The 21,412-nt window shown below is 52.1% G+C and overlaps 1 protein-coding gene across 2 annotated transcripts in view; it reads right to left on the reverse strand.

Moving 5' to 3' along the window:
* The window catches only part of PHACTR1 (phosphatase and actin regulator 1), a 1,250,807-nt gene that overhangs the window by 764,739 nt on the left and 464,656 nt on the right, over nt 1-21,412 (reverse strand). Inside the window, exon 1 of one of the 2 annotated variants that reach the window (XM_085606079.1) lies at nt 11,624-11,757. The exons of the other annotated variant lie outside the window; for it this stretch is intronic. The gene's annotated coding sequence lies outside the window, so the exon portion shown is untranslated. Of the gene's footprint in view, nt 1-11,623; nt 11,758-21,412 lie in introns of those variants that run through there. 2 annotated transcript variants of the gene reach the window in all.

Below are 21,412 nucleotides of genomic sequence, written 5' to 3' on the forward strand. Positions count from 1 at the left end.
GCAGGCCATTTAAGACTACGCTTATCGCTTGTAGGTATTGAGGATTTTGTGCTTAATGGTATCGGTGGCTCTTTCCCAATACCACCCCAGGGATTTTGGATAGACAAAATAAGGGGGTTATGATCGCTGTCACATGATGAAATTATGGCCATATCCTGTATCAACGGCCAAAGTATGAGGTCCACTAATAAATAGTCTATCCTACTTGACCCGTTTGGCCCCACAAGGGTCATTCCGCCTCCTCTATCTGAAATTGTTCTTCCATTAGCAGCCCTTAACCTATATTCTAAGGTTAGCGCATTGAGCTGAAGTGCAGCTTGCGACCATTCTTTTATTGGCGTAAGTTCCAGTGGGGGTACCCCCCAGAGTTTATCCTCTGCATTCACATCATTATCCTCTGGCCAGTCGAGGGGTTCAAAAGTTACATTGAAATACCCACCAACGGGGAGGAGCCTAGCGCTTGACCAAGATGGCCGCGTGAGCTTTGAGCTCCCGAGACCCTCGTGCCCTCCGTCGACTATCCTGTCTCTAATCCTGGTTGTGTGCATGGCATCGTGTAGATGACTTGTCAGGGAGGCGATTGATGCTACCCGAGGTCGGATCGTCCACCGGGAACCGGAGTTATGCATGGCGGAAGATTGAGGCCTATCTCCGAGGGATGCCAGGGGCTAGAGTTGGTAGGATGCCCGACCTCTAATTGAACAACAGCGGCCAGGCGAGGTGTGAACTGCCGGACGGAGGTCCCCATCCTTTCACTTTCTCGCCCTTTGTTTGCCCAGCCCAGGGAGTGCTCTCGGCTGATTTATTATCATTTGGACGCTCTGCACGCTACTCTGGCGGCCCATCGCTGGACTGATCACTCCTGATTTTTCTCGCTGAGAGAGGGCCATCCTGTTTGAACCGACTTGCTTGAGCCAACCATGTCGGGCAAAGCAGAGGTGGATCGGCTGAAGCCTAAGGCCACCAGGCGGGGAGCCTATACTCAAGCCAATAATATGGACCGCTATGCCCAGCAGAAGGGGTCACCGGGTGGACCGAGCCAGTCGCCGGATACACAGAAGACTGCCTCACCCTTGGCCCCGGAGCTCTCGCTGCAGGATGTCATGGGCGCGCTCGAAGGGCTGCAGACTTCGATTGGGAGACAGTTTGATGCCCTGGCGCACAAAGTGGATACTATCTTGGTGGATGTTAATCTGATCCGCGCGGATTTGGGCAAAACAAATGAACGGGTTAAAACCCTGGACCTCAAGACCACGGGCCTCGCTGATGATGTCTCGGAACTACAGACCGAGGTCCGTAAGTTGCGGACCGAGAGTGATCTCGCCGCCCGTCGGCTGGAGGACTTTGAGAGCCGGGCCAGGCGCAACAACGTGCGCGTTATCGGGGTCCCGGAGTCCTCGGACGAGACTTCTGTGGACCTGCTCGTGGAGGACTTGGTGCTCAACCATCTGCAGCCTAAGGGTCTTGGGAAGTTTTTCGCAGTTGAGAGGGCCCATAGAGTGCCGGGTGGGAGGCCCAAGGTGGGAGCCCCACCGAGGCCGATTGTTGCCCGGCTCTTTCATTTTCGAGATCGGGACGCTATCCTGCAAGCCTCGAGGGTGACGGGCCCGGTCCCCTTCCAGAACGCGTCGGTGAATTTCTATCCTGACTTCACCCAGCAGGTGCAGAGGCAGAGGCAGGGCTTCCTGGGGGTGAAGAGGCGGCTTCGGGAGAGGGAACTGAAATACGCCATGCTCTTCCCTGCCAGACTACGTGTGGTGTACGAAGACCGAACATTCTTCTTCGAGTCGCCTGTCATGGCCGATGAATGGCTGGACGCTCTGCCCCGAAGACGGACGGGAGATGACACTGCCGCAGACGGGGACAGTGGCCGGGATGAACTAGGTTGATGTCTTCGGAACCGGACTTACTCGATTTGACTCTAGCAAATGACTTGCACTGAATGCAGTACATACGGAGGGTTGTGGGAGGACGAGGGGAGCTCTTTCCTCCCTTAGGGTACTTTTTGTAGACTTTGGGTTTGGTGGGGCGACAGGCACACTGCAAGTTGGGGGGGCTTTGTAAGCTGCAGCAGGGGTGCAGGGTGGGGGGGATAGTTGGGATTTTGGGTTTGTTGTTGGGGGGCTCGTTTCCGCAAGGCGTAGTGATTATTCTCAGGACTGTTCCATGGTGGCTCTTCGGGTGTGGGGTGGGCCTCTTTACGTTTGGGGATGGGGGGTAGGGGTTTAAGTGTTATTAGCTGGAATGTTAATGGTTTGGGGGATCGCATTAAGCGCGGGATTGTTTTGCAATTCTTGAAACGGTCATTGCCGGATGTCGCCCTACTGCAGGAGACGCACCTTGTAGGTAACACGTGCTATGCTCTTAATAGGAAGGGTTATAAATTCATAGCTCATTCGGGATTCTCCTCTGGGTCCAGGGGTGTGGGCATCCTAGTCAGAGCCTCGCTACCATTTGAGGTGGACTCCACCATTGTTGACGATAGGGGGAGGTTCGTGGCGGTGGCGGGGCGGTGGGAAGGAAGAACTTTGGTTTTAGTTTCGGTTTATGTCCCGCCGGCCCTGCAGGCCTCCACGTTTACAGATCTGGGTAGGGCCTTGCTGGATCTCCCGGGCGGTACGCTTGTGGTGGGAGGTGATTTCAATGCTGTCGGCTCCGGGCTGCTGGATAGATACCCGCCCAGAGACACAGGGGGGGCTCAGAAGTGGCTTCCAGACTTTCTAGACACATTTGGCCTGATAGACTGCTGGAGGCTCCGGCACCCCACACAGAGCCAATACACCTTCCACTCCGGGGCGCATGGTAGCCTCTCTAGGATTGATTACCTGCTCACTCTGGCAGCGCATGCCTCATTGGTGTCCGAGGCCAGGCACATGGCGCGTGGTATATCGGACCATTCGCCAGTGTGGGTCAGGCTGGATGTCGGCCGGGAGGGAGGGGGAAGGGTGGCTCCTATTAACCCTTGGTACTTTCGAGACCCCAAGATGCGCAGCGCACTGGTGAAGACAGTTGATAATTTTTTCAAGGACAATCAGGGATCCGTGGACTCGGCAGTGTCGCTGTGGGAAGCATTTAAGACCGTGCTGCGAGGGGAAGCCCTCTCCCTTGTAGTGGCAGCCAAGCGGCGGAGAGATGGCGAGGTTATGCAGGTTGAGGAGGAGATCGTGGCTTTGGAGGGAGCGCTAGAGGAGGAGGTTACAGAGGCCTCACTGCATGAGCTGAGCTTGAAGCAAGCTGAGTATAAGGACCTGGTGACGAATGCCGCTAAGACCCTCAGTAGGGAACAGCAGGGCCGCCTGTATGATGTTGGTGACAAGGCCGGGAAACTCCTAGCTTGGCTGGACAAAAAGGAACGGGTTAATAGAGTAGTGCCGGAGTTGACGGGTGAGGGGGGAGAGGTGATTGTGGAACCTGAGAGGATTGTACAGTGCTTCTCGGACTATTTCCGTATGGTTTATTCCTCAGTGTCGGATAGACCGTCGGAGGACTCGCGTGACCTCTTGCGTGATATCGCTTTGCCCTGTCTCTCTGACGTAGATAGGGATGATCTTGATGGTGACATAACGGTCGATGAGGTGGCGGGAGCTATCCGCGCGTTGAACTCGGGCAAGGCCTCGGGCCCGAACGGCTTGCCGGTTGACATTTATAAGCTGTTTCCGGATAGGGTCGCCCCTCACCTGCGCGCCATGTTCATGGAGGCGCGGGGGAGTGGGACCCTCCCGTTGGATCAGCGACTGGCGACAATTGTTGTTATACATAAAGTTGGTAAACCCCGAGATAGGTGTGCCTCATATAGGCCTATCTCACTCCTTAACGCCGAGCCGAAGATTCTGGCTAAAATCCTGGCGGCCCGATTGATCAGGGTACTGGGAGACTTGATCCACCCGGATCAATCCGGTTTTATTCCGCATCGTAACACTGCGTTAAACCTTCGGCGCCTTCATGGCGTAATCGCCAGGGCGGGCACGCTGCGTGAACCAGCTATTGTGGCGTCTCTCGATGCCACGATGGCCTTTGATACGGTGGAATGGGCATATTTGTGGGCTGTGCTGGCCAAGTTCGGCTTTGGCCATGGTTTTGTGAGTTGGGTGAGGTTGCTGTATGAGGGACCCCTTGCGAGTGTGGTGGTAAATGGCCGGGCGTCGACTCCGTTTCAGCTTGGGAGGGGTACTCGGCAAGGTTGCCCCCTGTCGCCATTGTTGTTCGCCCTCGCCCTTGAGCCGCTGGCAGTGTGGATACGCTGGCACCCGGATATACGGGGACTTAGATGGTCGCCCGAACACGAGGACCGTATTTCGCTCTATGCTGATGACATCCTATTGTATCTTGCCTCACCCAAGAAATCACTTATAGTGGTCTGTGACGTACTCACATCCTTCGGTAGGAACTCGGGTCTCGTTATCAACTGGAGTAAATCGTATTTATATGTTCTGAGTGGCGAGGTTCCACCGATCCCGCGAACTTGTTCGATCCAGATCGCTCAGCAGGGCTTCGTGTATCTGGGGATCTTTATCTCCATGGACTCCGCTTTGCGGTATGAGAGGAACCTGCTCCCCCCCCTAGCGCGCCTGAGGCGGGATGTAGAGGGCTGGCGGAGGCTGCCGCTCTCCCTCGTTGGGCGCGCGGCCTTGTTCAAAATGATGTCTCTTCCCCGGTTCCTCTATGCATTGCAGAATACTCTGGATTGGGTACCGGCCAACTACTTTCGGGAGGTCGAAAGCCTCCAACGAACGTTGTTGTGGGATGGGCGGCCGCGAATAGCAATTGCTAAGTTGACGCTTCCATGGTATGATGGGGGTATTGCGCTTCCAGACATCCGACGTTACTATTGGGCCACCCAGCTGAGTGCGATTAATCATGGGTTTTATGGCCCTGCACTCAGCCCTGGTTATGCCATGGACAGGTGGTTGCTGCGTGGTGGTAACTATCACAGGGCGTTGTACTCACGGTCCCTGGACTCGTCCCTCACGGGGCCCACTGGGGTGGCGGTGCGTGTGTGGAAGATGGCAACTGACTCGCTGGGCTGGAAGGATAGGCTCACCCTCGCTACCCCGCTGTTTGAATCTGAAAGACTGGGTAGGCTTTGGCACACAAAAGGGTTTGATAAATGGGACTTGATCGGCATCTCCAGGGTCGGAGATGTGCTGATTAAGGGGAGGGTGAAGTCCTTTGAAGAGTTGCAGAAGGAGTATGAGCTGGGGACATCCGAGTTTTTCCGCTATGTTCAGGTGCGTCACGCCCTCCGGTCAGTCCTCGTAGAGGGTGAGAAGGTGCCTGAGTCCTCTCCTTTGGAGGACCGGATCCTTGATGGCCATATGCCTGAGAGCACGATCTCGCTCATCTACAAGAAATTGATCAATGTCCGGGCGGATATGCTTCTGGGGCTGCGGGACCAGTGGACTAGGGATGGACTCGAGTTGGATGACGAGGATTGGCAGTCTGCTGTCTCCTCTCCCAAGGAGGTTGCGATCCCGCCGCGTCTGAGGCTGGTGCAGCTCAAAATACTGCATCGAGTGTATGTGACGGGGCCAAGGCTGGTTCATATGGGATTCTCTGAGGAAGGCCTATGTAGGAGGGGATGTGGTATGGTGGGTACTTTCCTGCATATCATTTGGGAATGTGGTGTCATCATGGAATTTTGGAGGAGAGTCCATGCAGTGATGGGGGAGGTGACGGGCATTGTTATGCAGCCGGAGGCGCGGTGTTGTCTCCTGAATGTTTGGGGGCCCACTGATCACGATGAGGCACAGACCCAGTGGGTGACTCTGGGTAACATGGTAGCTAAGAGAGACATCGCGCGCTTGTGGGGCTCCGTGGGGCCCCCCACATTGACGGCGTGGAAAGAAAATATGGACTGGAGTATGCTCAGGGAAAAGACAGTATATTGCGCTAGAGGGCACCCTCGGAAGTGGCATGCCATCTGGGGGCGGTGGAACCAATACAGAGGGGGAATATGTCTTGCCCCTGATCTGGATCCCCCCGAGGAACAACTTTCTTCTTAACATTCTTTCCAGCTCTGTATACAGTTGTGATTGTTAATTGACTTCTTGGGCCTCTGCTGCCCCCCTCCTTCCCCTTATCACAGTACTGTGACTGTTAGATGATTGGGGCCCGGCCTCCCCTGGGGGGCTATCACCATGGACATTCAATGTTCTTGCCTTGCTGGGGTTTGTTGTGTGTTGGTGTTTACTTAAAAATGGAATCTTTTCACTGCTCCTTTAATGCAATGTGGACGCTTATCTGTTCTTCTCTACCGAAGCTGCCGAACCTCCGGGTTGTCGGCTGAATAGCTGTGTCCAGACTCTTGAAGAAATAAAGGTTTAAAAAAAAAAAAAAAAAAAAAAAAAAAGAAATACCCACCAACTATAAGTGGGTAGCTTTCAACCCTAACTTCTAATAAATTATTCAGGGACTGAAGTGTTGGGGAGCTACCGCCTCTGGTACTCCTAGCATGTACATTATATATGTCAACCGTCTTGCCCTTACCATTGGTTATCCTAATCCCAAGGATATCTGGGCTGTTCGTAGCCAGCTCTTTAACATCACAATTTACCGCCAAGTTTACAAATATAAGCAGCCCTCCTGAGGGCCGGCCGTGTTTAGATGGAATAGCTGGTCTATGAAAGGTCATAAAACCTGGTATAAACACGGGGGACAGGCTCCAGGTTTCTTGGAGTAAGCAGATCTCAGTCTGTGCAATGAGTTCTAGCCAGTAAGGATGATCAAGCATCCTTCTTACACCTGCCGTATTCCATGACGTAATTCTTAACACTTGCCCACTACCTTGCCTTGTAGAGTGGAAACCAAGGGAAGTGTAGAGGCATTCAATTTGGAAGTGCTTGGCAGTCAATAACTGGATATGGGCAACTAGCCCGGGTATAATCGTTCATCACTGGAGACGAGTCAATAGCTAAAGTCGACGCAATAACTGGATATGGGCAACTAACATTAAATCGATATCAGACCTCTGGCCTTTCCAGAAAGCTCTGAAAACATGGCTTTTTAATCATTAAAAAGGACATATCCATTCAGTGTCAGATTTCAGTTTTGTTGAAGCAGCACCATGACACCTCAGGGTATTCGAGCACTTTACAAATCATTTTACCATAACATAACCTGAGACGTTTTAAGACAAGGGCAAAGTGGACTCTGGCCAGGGCCCCTGCCTTTCAGGGAGGTTGGGGGCTCTGATAGAGCCAGCTCTGCTCTGCAGAGGGTCTTGCCCTGATGACCTTGAATAGTTCTTAAACAGATTGTTTTAAATAACGTTTGTGGGTGATGTGTGAGAGTCCATTACAGACATTTTGCAGATAAATGTTGTGTTTATGTTTCATGCAGCATCCAGAAAAAAATGTAATTATGATCAAAACAGGACCTCAAATATTCATACATCACAGAGATTATCTGCAGTAATATTAGTGAGCTGCTGTTGTGTCACAATATTGAAAACACAGGTCACTATCCCAGAAAATTAGATGTAATCACATTAAGAATTTGGAGGCATGTGCACTGTCAGTGACCTGGCCTAAAAATGCATGAAAGAGCTGAGATTGGATCTTAAATTCAAAGCTATTCCAAACGGGGGCCCCCAAAATATGTTTGGCCCAGTGTCCCCAAAATTCTTAAAATGACCCTGAACATTACATGGCATGACATGACATAACATAACACAAAACCTTGCTTCCAGGAAAGTTCTTTGATTAGGGCTGAGCAAATGGAAGCACTATTTCTATAAAATTTCATATTTTCCTCCGTTATTTTTCGTTTGGCGTCTCCTGTTAAAAAGATGAAATGCTGGAAGCCCGGAAAAACAATTATGACTACCTACAGCAACCAGCTACTATTCCATTTTGAATTTCTATGGTAATTGTTTGAATTTTCTATGGAACGCAATTTCAAAGTGTGGTATGACTATGCAAGCATCACATACCTCATCTTTGTACTTTGTACCTCAAAAGGCTCTATTTCTAGGTTTCTGAATGGTTTCAGATTGCATTTGCCTTTCAAATATTTTCTATTCGTACTTCTGAGGTTGTACAGTTCCAGCTGTCTCTGCATGATCCACGCTCCATCAATGAGTGACGGGCTCAAATCAGTTTAATCCTTGTGGCTCTCTTTAACACTCAGCTGTCCTTTTTGGTTTGAATCGGTGTGAGAATCTATATATAGTTTGATAACAGTATCTTATGTGTGTATGGGACTGCTCATTGATTGTCCAAGGTGATTCTTTACTTTGTAACATCTGAAATATGAATGCAATTTAAAAACTGATAAAATGTATCAGTTTCCTAAATAGGAGATGTTTTACTCCTACTTTTGATGTGGAGGTCTACAACTGCAGAGCTATTTTTAAAGGGAGCACCACTGTAAATAAGCAATCCCCAAACCAAAGTTTTGATATCCCCACCCCATTTAGAGTTGAAAGAACTGCAGTTTTACCGATGGTGGGGTGACCACCTGTAGTTTTTCTGGCTGAGACCGCCATGCAAGGCATGGCGATGGTGGGCAGGAAAATTGGTCAATTGCTCCCATGTTCCAGGGGGAAATCCCTGTGTGTGAAGAACATGTACTTTCCATTTTTCAAGAATAAACTCTGATTCTTCAAAACAAAAATGGTTTCTGAGTGGGAAAAACAAACTTGGCATAGCACTGGCAAACACTTCCTGGTACAGTCGGCATTTTGGCTGTCAGGAAACAGTTTCTCTCTCTTGTTCCTTTTCTCACCCTCTCTGTCTCTCTCTTCCTTTGTATCTCTTATCTCACTGTCCAAGGATGGACATGCCAAGGATCACGTACAGGAACTTATCAAAATGCCTTCAACACATATTTTATAGGCGCATTATTTGAATGGCTCAAGTAATTATCCTACTTGTACCCAACACTAAGACGCTTTCCCACTATGGTGAGCTCTGTTTTTCCCTCTATCAAAACTATTTACAAATGATAACACAGTGTAACGACAATCCGTTTTTAAAAGCCTATTGACTCACGTGGTTTTCACATAAACAAGTCATTTATGCAGCCTTTGTTTTAAATGTTCATAATGAACAGATCAGTCCCATAGCCTTGATCAATGGCTTATCACCATCACTAGCTTAGTTCTGCTGTACTGAGCACAGGCTTTTACGCAGAAACTGCAATACATGCATTCTTCCTTCAGCGGAAATACACAACTTCAGTCTGCTCAAAATCTGTACTCAAAGGAATCATCATTTGGACTGAGCCAAGGTTTCCTGTCTAAGCAGTCCTAAAATTACAAATATGTACAAAATTACAGTTAACAGAACAATATGCAACCCTTCCTAAAGTGGCACAACAAGGAATCTCAAGATGCAAATCTTGTACCATGAGAGTTTGTCACGGGGTAGACAACACCAAACTCTTTGCCTACTTTGGTAATCTGCATTCTTCTCTCTAGAAAAATACCTGTCTATAAGCTTTAATTGGATGCAAGGACAATCCACCCTTAGTAACACATTGACTTTTACCTATGCTTTTCACAACAAATAAGGCAGGCCAAGTGTCCTTTTGTTGTAACTTTTCATCATAAAATGTTTAGGCCAATAACCCTGATCCCTGACTTGTCAGCAAAACAAAGTAATTCCTGCTGTGTTGATCATAAGCTTTCCCACAAGGAAAAAAGTGTCCCACAAGCACTCTTTTATACTCCAGGTACACTACCCGCGCCCACTAAAAATTAGTACTCAAGAATATTAATACTTTTAAACAGGGTTGGATAGGTGAGGCGGGCACTCAGGCAATGGGAGATGGGCCAGTATCTGAGTTCCAGCTGTGGGTTGCTTTTTTGGCCAGCGTGGTGGCCGATTTGGGTGTCTGTGCTGTTCAGATGCCGCCAACAGCCTAGTGGTGGCCTGATCGCCCTTTCCAGAGGCAGATGGGCCTCTATTACCACCCTTTTACTAACTGGGCGGAGGTATAATTCCTGGACTCGCACTGGGCTGGCCCATTAATGTATGCAGATTGAGCCAGTGGGGAGGGGAGGAATGAGTAGAAATGGCTTCACTTATATTCAGGTGTGGTTCACCGTTTTTAACTAATCCGTAAACAGAGTCCTGGCAACATTTGCATTTTTAGGTCGAGCCTAGCGACAGCGCCCATGCGCTGCTTGCTCTGTGAGGCATGCTGTATTAGGGTATGTACTAGAAGCCCCACCCACTCTCTGCCCATATTTGTCATTGGCTTTGTGTCATTGTACTTCTTAAATGCTGGCTTCTGGTTGGTAAATAGATTTGTTAGTCCCTCCTTGGTACCGCCTTGTCTCCATTTGTTACTGCCCATAAGGACTGGACCTTTTACTCGTCATATTACACGGTCTGCCTTATCTTGGCATTGAGCACTATTTTGTTTAATGTTTTTTTTATTTGCAGCACGGCCCGCTTTCACTTTAGTGGCTGCGCTTCTTTACTTAATTAATTTGCATGCAGCGCGGTACGCTTTCACTTTAGCTTTCACTTTAGCTCCCACGCTTGTTTATTTAATTAATTTGCATGCAGCGCAGTCCGCTTTCACTTTAGCGCCCGTGCTTGTTTATTTAATTAATTTGCAGCACGGTCCGCTCACTTTAGCGGCCACTCTTGTTAATTTAATTAATTTACAGCACGGTCCGCTCACTTTAGCGGCCACGCTTCTTTATGTAATTAATTTTCAGCTACCCAAGTGTGCGCTTGTGCCTCCCTCTGCCCCCGAATTAAGTTCACTCTATGTCCCGAACAGCAACACTGCACAAGCTCCGCATCGGCAGCTTCCACAACCCGAACCCAACATCCCCCAGCCTCAGAAAGTTCAGATGAGGAGCACAGGCGGGGCTGGAGCGAAGCACCTCACGCGAGGCTTGGTTCTGTTGTGGTGAAATGCAGGCACTTTTACTTAAACAAGCATTTGCCATACAATATGTTTCGCATTTACGAGACTTTGAGCTATTGACATTGTAAATGACAGCGCCTTTTATTATTATTTTTTTTTTAAAACACAAATAATGCCAATAGCTTAACCCCTTCCCTGCTCATGACAGAACCACTCCGTCATGAGCCACGGGCGCCGTGTGCTCATGACGGAGTGGTTCCGTCATGCTGCGGCCGTTGGCGGCCGCTCCGCCCAGGCGGCACTGATTTCAATGCAAGTGGGCGGAGTCGTGACGGAACCACTCATGAGCACAGCGCGCCCGTGGCTCATGACGGAGTGGTTCCGTCACGAGCATGGCGGCGCCGCAAACACCCCAAACCCTCCAGCGCCGCGGCAAAATTCGTGCCGCGGCGAAGGGGTTAAACAAGCGTAAATGCGAGACTTATTGCATTGTAAAGGCTTGTTTTTTTTATCTTAGTGAAGTTTAGAAAACATGCCTCTTTTATAGAGACCTACCTCCTTCTTTTTATAACACTTAAAACACTGAAGCAGTGTTTTGAAAAAAGACGCAATCGGCAAATGTGGGCTTCTGCTTTTTTTTAGGGTGCCCAGTCCAATTTGAACTCAATCCAACCCTGCTCTTAAAGCTCGTTTTCTGTTAAGCGCAAAAGATAAAGCGCTATCAAGTCAGGCGTTCATCCCGCGGACATTTATTTCAGAAAGCGCAAGTTACAAGAAACAAATGCTATACAACAGTTACCCGTTCATTTGAAGACGCCTGGCACGCAGCCTTGATGGAATGCAGCTGAGAGGAAGCTTCGTCGTCTCGAGACCGGAACTGCAGTAAAAGGCCAGCAGCACGCACCGCCAGCGGGCGCGAGCGAATCAAAACAAAAGATCGTCTCGAGACGGCAACAGAAGAAAACCAACATTTCGAAAGGAAACCGTTTCAGAGAGCTGAGTCATGCCCTTAATTAAACAGCGTGTGTGACCCCACGGACATTTTACTAGAAGCCTCTGATTGAGACAGCTGCGTTACCCCAGTGCTGGGCTCATTACACTGACTGCACGCCAGTACTCATGTGTTTTTAAGGCGCTGCCAGTCACTCTCGTTGTGCATGCCCCTGACAGACTGTCCCAATGAGTGTCTGGGGGTCTCCCTGCCTATACAATAGATGTGCCTCGTTTCTCATTATGCATCTCCCTCTCCTTGTACCATTCTATGTGCTAGTTTCGGCCTGTCCCAAGATGCAGTACTGCCTCCCCGCACCAGTGTCGGCGCATGTCTTATGTTCAGCCGACATGTTCCCCATCAGATAACTCTTGTGTCGTCCATTTAACAGTAACAGCACTGACAGAGACCTCAGAAGGGGGCAGGAGGGACATTATTCCCCATGCCTTGCCTTGCACTTTTTCAGGTCCTGGCATTTGCGCTGTAAAATGAGTAGCTTTTGAAGCAAGCCTTCCCTGTTTTTATTAATGATGATGCAGTTAACTCGGCTATATGACTAGATGATGCCAAATACTGGAGCTGCCGTTTTTAATATGCTTTCCAGGGAGGATATTTTTTCAGATTTAGAAACCGGTGTTCATGTTATGTGGGGCCTTGCATTAATTTTTTCACCCCTGCTACTCTAAATCTTCTGCCATGTCTGCCTTGCTACTAGATTTTCTCCTCAGTGCCTGCCTCGCTGTGGCCCAATCTCTCACTTCTCCAAAGTACATTTCTGAGATTAGCACTTTTCCAGGGTCAGTGTGATCTCTGCCTCTCGGTCAGTGTTTTCCCTGTCACAGTGTGTTCCCTCTATGTGTCAAGGTCCTTGCCCCAGCCTCAGTGTTTCACTCTAGTAGCATTGCTGTCTTCCTGCTAGGGCGTCACTTGTCTCCAGTACCAGCATCAGTGCCTTCTAGCCTCACCATCACTTCCAACCCAGCACAGATTCAGTGTCTCCTTTCTCAGTACTAGAGCCTCCATTTCCCAGTGTCAGTGCCTCCTTGTGCCAGTTTTAGTGTCAAGAGGGCTGGCCAAACAAGCATGCGCACTTTGGGAGTGCAAAAACCACTCCTCACTGTGCTCATCCCGCCCCGCCCCGACCTGGCTCCAATCTCTCTCAGAAAAATACAATGATAACAATGGCTTGCTATTATCATTTTATTTTTACACTGCTCAAATAGCAGTGGGTCGACCCTCCACCACCCCAGCGAAGGATACGGGGGAGAGTGAAGGTCAAAGGGTGTGTGATGTGACTTCCGCTATCCCTGGCATTTTGAGGAATTGAAGTCCATGTGCACAGGGTGGAAATAAGATAGTAGTTTTGCCATCCGCCATCTTAAGGAGGAGGAACAAGCTCTCCGACCTATAGCAAACTCTTAAAGGCTTAATGTCTACGTTATACTGTGGTCAAAGGGGATTGCCTTACACAAGGGACAAATAAGGATTGGTTAAACTGTGCCAGCCACAAAAATGCTAGATTGATGCTTTGAAAGACCTGACTAAATGATTTCACCTTCGTCCAGCCTTTGTGGGATACAAGTTACTGTTGGACCGAGACTTACAGTCTCATGATGTAGGAAGGGGCGTTTGTGTCTAGATGGAACAGGCAACACTTTCATGACCTCGATGGCTTTACCGCTGCTTGCAGCTGGACATATCTGAAAATTCACAGGCTGGCCAATGAGCCTCACCCAACACATGTATCTATCACTGTAAGCTGAATGTGAGCTGTACGGTGCTGCTGACCTGTCCTGCATGATTATTTTTAACTTAAGTGCTGAATAAATATATACGCATTATGAAGGTTAACTCAGTTTGTTACGTAATAAAATGTTTTCATTGCTGACTATCAGAAAATACGGCCATCAATCAAAGCATTTATATAGCGCACTACTCACCCAGAGGGTCTCAAGGCGCTAGGGGAGGGGGGTCCGCTACCGCTCGAACAGCCAGGTCTTGAGTTGCTTCCTGAAGGCGAGGTGGTCCTGGGTCAGGCGGAGGTGGGTCGGGAGGGAGTTCCACGTCCTGGCGGCGAGAAAGGAGAAGGACCGTCCCCCTGTGGTGGCTCTTCGGATGCGGGGGGCGGTGGCGAGGGCGTGGCCAGTCGATCGAAGCTGGCGTTTGGGAGCGTAGAAGTTGAGGCGGCTGTTGAGGTATCCTGGGCCTTGGTTGTGTAGGGCTTTGTGTGCGTGGGTGAGGAGACGGAAGGTGATTCTCTTGGTGACCGGGAGCCAGTGCAGGTCTCTCAGGTGTCCGGAGATGTGGCTGCGACGGGGGATGTCCAGGATGAGTCGTGCTGAGGCGTTCTGGAACCGCTGAAGTCTTTTCTGGAGTTTGGCGGTGGTTATGGCGTAGAGGGAGTTGCCGTAGTCCAGACGGCTGGTGACGAGGGCCTGGGTGACCGTTTTCCTGGTCTCAGTGGGGATCCACCGGAAGATCTTTCGTAGCATGCGCAGGATGTTGAAGCACGACGAGGAGACGACGTTGACTTGTCTGGTCATGGAGAGGGTGGAGTCCAGGATGAAGCCCAGGTTGCGTGCGTGGTCTGTTGGTTTGGGTGCGCTGCCTAGGGCGGGGGGCCACCAGGAGTCGTCCCAGGCGGAGGGTGAGGATCCCAGGATGAGGACTTCCGTCTTGTCCGAGTTCAGTTTCAGGCGGCTGTTCTTCATCCATTCGGCTACCTCTTTCATCCCTTCGTGGAGGTTGGCTCTGGCGGTGGCGGGGTCGTTGGTGAGGGAGAGAATCAGCTGGGTGTCGTCTGCGTAGGAGATGATGTTGAGGTTGTGCTGGCGTGCGATGTCTGCGAGGGGGCTCATGTACACGTTGAAGAGGGTTTGACTGAGCGAGGAGCCTTGAGGAACGCCGCAGATGACTTCGGTGGCTTCAGATCTGAACGGGGGGAGGCGGACTCTCTGTGTCCTTCCGGCGAGGAAGGAGATGATCCACTCCAGTGCCTTCTCCTGGATTCCGACGTTGCTGAGACGCTGCACTAGTGTACGGTGGCAGACAGTGTCGAAGGCCGCGGAGAGGTCTAGGAGGATGAGGGCCGCTGTTTCTCCGTTGTCAAGCAGAGCTCGGATGTCATCGGTGGCTGCGATCAGGGCGGTCTCGGTGCTGTGGTTGGCCCGGAAGCCAGACTGCGAGAGGTCGAGGGATCCGTTCGTCTCGAGAAAGGCGGCCAGCTGCTTGTTGACGGTCTTCTCGATGACTTTTGCAGGAAACGGGAGCAGCGAGATGGGGCGGTAGTTCTTGAGGTCGGTGGGGTCGGCTGATGGCTTCTTTAGTAGAGCGCTGAGTTTGGCGTGCTTCCAGCTCTCCGGGAAGGTAGCGGTGTCGAAGGAGGTGTTGATGATGTCCCGCAGGTGGGGTGCGATGACAGCGTCGGCCTTGTTGAAGACGTGGTGAGGGCAGGGGTCGGTAGGAGATCCGGAGTGGATGGAGTTCATCGTGCGGACGGTGTCTTCGGTGCTGATCGGGGTCCAGGCGCGGAGGGTGGTGGTGGTGGGGGGCGGTGGTTCGGTCGTGGCGTGCGTCGGTTGAGTGCTGAAGCTGTTGTGTATGTCCGCGATCTTGTTGTGGAAGTAGGAGGCGAGGGAGTTGCAGAGGTCTTGTGAAGGGGTGATGTCGTTGTTACCGACGTTGGGGTTGGAGAGCTATTTGACGATGTTGAAGAGTTCCTTGCTGTTGTGTGCGTTGTTGTCCAGTCGTTCCTTGAATGCGGTTTTCTTGGTGGCGTGGATGAGTTGGTGGTGTTTTCGGGTGGCGAGCTTGAGGGCAGTCATGTTGTCCGGTGTTGGGTCTCTGCGCCAGGTTCTCTCGAGGGCTCGGCAGTTCTTCTTGGAGCTCTTGAGTTCGTCGGTGAACCATGGGGCTTTCTTGCTACCGGGTCTGCTAGTCGGGGTCTTCAGAGGGGCGAGGTCGTCTGCGCAGTCGCTGATCCACTTCGTGAGGTTGGTGGCCGCTTGGCTGGGGTTCGTTGCGCTGGTGGGTGGGTTCTTGCTCAGGGCGGTCGCGAGCTGGTCGGCTGTGATCTTGTTCCAGCTTCTGCGTGCAACCTGTTGCTGGTGGTGGTGGATCGTGGTCCTTCTGAAGCTGAAGGGGACGCAGCTGTGGTCCGTCCAGTGGAGTCCGGTGGCGTGGCTGAAGGCGATGTCCTTGCTGGATGAGAAGACGGGGTCGAGTGTGTGTCCGGCGTAGTGGGTGGGGGTGGTGACCAGCTGCTTGAGTCCGAGGTTGGCGAGGTTGTCCAGCAGGGTGGTGGTGTTGCGGTCGTTGTTGTTCTCCAGGTGGAAGTTGAGGTCCCCGAGGAGGATGTAGTCAGCGGAGGGGAGGGCGTGCGGGCTGATGAAGTCGGCGATGTCCTCGCTGAATTGTGTGCGTGGTCCCGGGGGTCTGTAGATGAGGGTGCCTCTGAGGGTGGTCTTGGGGTTGATGTGGACCTGGAAGTGCAGGTGCTCGGCGGGTGCGAGGGTGTCGTCGGTGTTGGTCGTGATGCGGATGGTGTTCCTGTGGATGATGGCGATGCCTCCTCCGGTGTGGTTGATGCGGTCCCTTCGGATGATCTTGTAGCCGTCTGGGATGGCGATGGCAATGTCGGGCGTTGAGGAGGCGTTCATCCAGGTTTCCGTGAGGAAGGCGACGTCTGGGGCTGTGGTGTTGAGCAGGTTCCAGAGCTCGACGGCGTGTCTGTGGACGGAGCGGGTGTTGAGCAGGATGCATTTCAGGTGGCTGCTGCCGTTGCTCGTCTTGGTCTTGGTTGGTGCTGGAGTAGTGCAGGTCCGGATGCAGGTGAACTTGCAGGAGTTGCAGCAGAAGGGTCCGTGGGTGCGTCTCGGGGTGGCTCAGTAGCATCCTGGGCTTCGGCCGGCGTTGAGTGCGTTGAGGGTGGCGGCGTCGTACGTCCGGCGGGTGGGCTGGGGTCTGCGGGGGCCAGGGGTCCTGGCGCTGGGCGCGGTCCTGGCGCGGACGGGCGTAGACGGGCTTACCTTTGGCGCACCTTCGGCGCTCAATCGGTGCTCCCGCTGCGCGCGTCCGCTGCGCGGTCGCTCTGGGGCGTCATAAGAAGGGAGCCGGTTGGGAGGGTCTGCGGGGAGGCGGGAGCGCGAGCCAATCGGCTGGCGGGGGGGCGGGGCCACGGGCTGGGGCGGCGGGAAAGCTGCAGCGGGCTTGGCGGCCCTCGGGTGGCTGGGGCTGCGGGAGGCTGGTGTGGGCTCGGCGGCCCTCGGGTGGCTGGGGCTGCGGGAGCAGGCACAGGCACAGGCACAGGAGCGTGGGGGTGACCAGGCCGGAAGGCGCAGTGGTCACTCCCTGGTTCTGGTCAGGCTCCCCTTAAGAAGGGAGCCGGTCGGGAGGGTCTGCGGGGAGGCGGGAGCGTGAGCCAATCGGCTGGCGGGGGGGCGGGGCCACGGGCTGGGGCGGCAGGAAAGCTGGAGCGGGCTTGGCGGCCCTCGGGTGGCTGGGGCTGCGGGAGGCTGGTGTGGGCTCGGCGGCCCGCGGGTGGCTGGGGCTGCGGGAGCAGGCACAGGCACAGGAGCGTGGGGGTGACCAGGCCGGAAGGCGCAGTGGTCACTCCCTGGTTCTGGTCAGGCTCCCCTTAAGAAGGGAGCCGGTCGGGAGGGTCGAGAGGCAGTAATTACCCAATTACTTACAGGTAGTCCTTAGTACACTGATTGCTACTCTTTCTCATTACAGTCCTGCTTTCCAGCCTAATTGGAGGGCCCACATATTGGCACATCGCCTTTACTTGTTGTCTACCTGCACGTTTTCCATAAGGAGGCGACTTAATGTATACTCCTGCCCTGGCAAGAAGAGAGATAAATAAAAAAGCGAATTTTATAAAACTAGAAAGTGCCTGTCTGGAAAGGTGGGTTATCCTCATGAGATAAATAAAGTGTATGAGGATGAAGAGTTTGACTCAGTTTTTCAAAAAGTTCCCCAAAGTAACTGGTTTATTTTATTTTTAAGTTCATGCCATTGCTAAATCTATGTTAGAGGAGGAATGACTGTTTTATGTTAAGAAAGACATTTCCAGAAGCCTAAGCATAACTAAATTCAATAGGCTGCCGTTCTAATGATGTACGTTTTATACAGGCCTCAGAATCTACACAATATTTTTATTTTAAAAATTGATGAGAAGTTCCCATCTGCGAAGGATAAGTCGGTTAGTGTTGTAGCAGTGACACCTGGTGGTGAGAATATGTAACACTGCCGTATCGCACGGGCAAGATCATTTTACTTCAGATGGAAGGGGAGATTGGTAGCCGAATAGTAAAATCAGGTGCTTCACTAAATATGCAATTACAGTACTTTCTCAAAACTGTAGAATGCGAGGATGTTTTAAGTCAGCAGCAGTTAGGTGCCATGATAAGCCAGAGTGTCTTGAAATAAGAAACTGTTTTGAAACTCGAGCTCCGTAACAGAAACAAAAACTTGAGTTGCTGTATTGAATAAAAAATGCAGGTGAGGTACCCACATTTTTTATTAAAACGTCACCACCCTGTTCTGTCATTGGCAGGTTCCACTTCGAAGTCTGGTGCTGCTCACTCCTATCACTGACACAACCAAATGCTTGCTTGATCAGTGGCCAAAGCCAGAGGGTAGCAAGATTGGGAAGAAAGACACAGAATCAGATCCTCTGGAAGGCATGGGAGATCGAGGAGGCGCATGGGGGGTCTTCCACTAAAAATCCACTGAGAATATTTTCCAAATAATTAAGTAAAATGAGGCACTTTCCAACACATGTTCTTGTTAAAATTGATAAAAAAGCTCAAAGCTTTCAAAGGGCACTTTGAAAAGAGCACTCATGAAATACTCCAATACCTTCATGGCGCGGATTGGGGTGGGATGGGGAATATGTTGATAGTTTGGAAATCAAGTACTCGAAGCACAAGACAAAGAGAAGTTTGCCATGATCAAGAATGCGAGACTCAAGACTTAATGAGTGATGAAATAATGGTGGTTTGAATACTGATTTGTTCGAAAACAAAGGAGGTTGTTGTGTCGCGCGCTGTGGCGGCTAATTACGCTAATTACTGGGGCGCTAATAAGAGGAGACCACACATGGAGTTGCTGTCGGCGTGACTGCCGCAGAAGGCACACCCCTTTATTTTTATACTTGCGCACGCCACCGTCGTGGCGTACGCACAACACACGTAACTTACGCGCTCTAGCGCTAACCGCTAGAGCGCTGACTGCAACATCCCTCTCCAACTTGGATGAAGAAACACCGCCTTGGACATCAACAGTCACTCACTTACTTGGCACACAAAGTCTTTGCGGCGGCTACTCGGTGGGGGGTTCCCCCTCAGTCCGTAACTGGTGGTCGCCCGGGTGTTGGGGTCTGCTGGGCGATCACCGTCAGCCTCGTGGACCCCGGGGCCGGGGTGTTCTGGCCCGGGGGCTGACTCGGGCCTGACCTGGGGTGATTGTGGTTCGGTTGCAGTTCCGGGGACCAGAGCGTTCTCCTCATCATCTCTTTCAGGGTCTCGGCAGCGTTCAGTTACTTCGGGAATGCGCTTGAACCACAAGATGTTGCGCGTGGCGGACTCTGCTCCGCGCCTGGCCGTGACCATTGTCCCACGCACTTGTTCCACTACCCAGCTACCCGGCTCATACTGGGGTTTGAACTTGCCCCCGGGCCTTCTGTTTCTTATGAGAACATTGTCTCCCGGCCCAAGGGCGCGGTTCCGGCTACCCCGTGACTGGCTCACTTGCTGATTGCGGTGTGCCCTCCGTCGAAGAGTCTGTTCTTCTTGGAAAGGTGGGGGGGTCCACCCTGGGGCCGTAGGGAGGCCGTCCTGGTGAGCCCCGTTGAGCATGAGGGCCCAAGGTGCTTGTTTGGTGGCGCAGTGGGGTGTGCTCCGGTATTCTCCTAGGAACCGTTGGATCTCGCGCTCCGGATCTTGGTGTTCAGCGCTAGCTATTCGTAGAACTTTATTTAATGTTCGCATGAACCGTTCAACCTCGCCATTGGCTTGGGGCCATTGAGGGGTGATCCGCCGGTGTTGTATGCCCTGACGTGCGAGGAACTCCCGAAACTCGTGGCCTTGGAACGGAGGTCCGTTGTCACTTTTCAACTCTGAGGGGCGCCCAAACATACTGAACATCTTCTCTAGTGCTGGCTCTACGAACGTGAATGCCGTGGATGGTAGCGCTTCTACCAGAGGGTATTTGGAGAAGCTGTCCATAACTACTAGTGTCACTCTCCCATCTGGGAGACTCCCAAAGTCTACACTGACTTTGTCCCAGGGGTGTCTCCCTGGCTCCTCGGTCACGATGGGGGCTGGGGGTTCAGGTCCGCTCGTCATTTGACACGCTGGGCAGTTCCTCACTACGTCCTCCACTAAGTTGTCCATTCCTGGGAACCATACTTTCTCTCTCATCCGGGCCTTCATTTTCTCGGTTCCCTGATGCCCCTTGTGGGCGAGGATTGTGGCTTGGCGACGTAATGCTGTCGGTATGACGATCCTGGCCCCTCTCAAAATGATTCCTTCTCTAGTCGCACTGAGCTCGTTCCGTACCCGCCAGATTTGTTGCAGGTATTTCCGTTCGTCCTCCGTCCACGTGTTGGCTGATTGTAGGAAGTTCGTCCACGACCCTTGTTGGAGGGCCTCCCGGGTCCTTGCTATCACTGTGTCTTGTTCCGCTGCCTGCATGATTTCCTGGAGCGTCAGCACTTGGGGGCAGGTCAGAGCGGCTATGAAATCGAGGTGTGCTTCGGCATCATCTTCCTCTTCCTTTTCCGTGGGGCTGCGCTCTTCTTTGTCCGGATGTCTGGACAGGAAGTCGGCTGGGTTCTTGGCACCTGGCTGGTATGTGATGTCCATCTCGTATTGCTGCAGTCCGATGGCCCATCGCTCGATTCGCGGAGGTGGGTGCGGTGCTGTCCCCTTGAAGAGGGGCACTAGCGGCTGGTGGTCTGTCACGACTGTGAACGGGTGCCCACAGACGTACAGGTGGAAGTGTCGACAGCCCCACCTTATGGCCAGTGCCTCCCTCTCGATCTGGGAATACCTCTGCTCGGTTGCCGTGAGCGCTTTGCTCGCATACGCCAGCATCGCCCATTGCCCCGGCTCTTGTTCCTGGGTGAGCACTGCTCCAAGCCCCACCGGGCTGGCATCGACTAGCAGCTCGGTCTTCCTGGCTGGGTCGAAATAGACTAGTGTGGTCTGGTCGAGGAGCGCCGTCTTGATGGCTTGAAATGCTTGGTCTTCGCGCGGTCCCCACTGCCACGGGACATCGTTCTTGGTGAGGTGTCTGAGCGGTTCGGCAATCGTTGCCAGGTTCGGGATGAACCGTCCGCAGTACGTAGCCATACCCAAGAAACTGCGAACCTCTGAGGCGGAGGCCGGTGCAGGGGCGTTCTTGATGGCCTGGGACTTCCTCGGGTCTACTTGGATGCCGTTGTTAGTGAACGTGTAGCCGAAGAACTCGATGCGTTGCTGGAAGAGCTGGCATTTGTCCTTGTGGAGTGTGACTCCGTACTCTTTGAGTCGTGTTTGCGTGGCTCGGACTCGCTGGTAGTGCTCGTCTACTGTTGTGGAGTGGATCAGTATG

This window comes from Triturus cristatus, chromosome 5_1 (genome assembly GCF_964204655.1).
Source record: "Triturus cristatus chromosome 5_1, aTriCri1.1, whole genome shotgun sequence".
Lineage (NCBI taxonomy): Eukaryota > Metazoa > Chordata > Amphibia > Caudata > Salamandridae > Triturus > Triturus cristatus.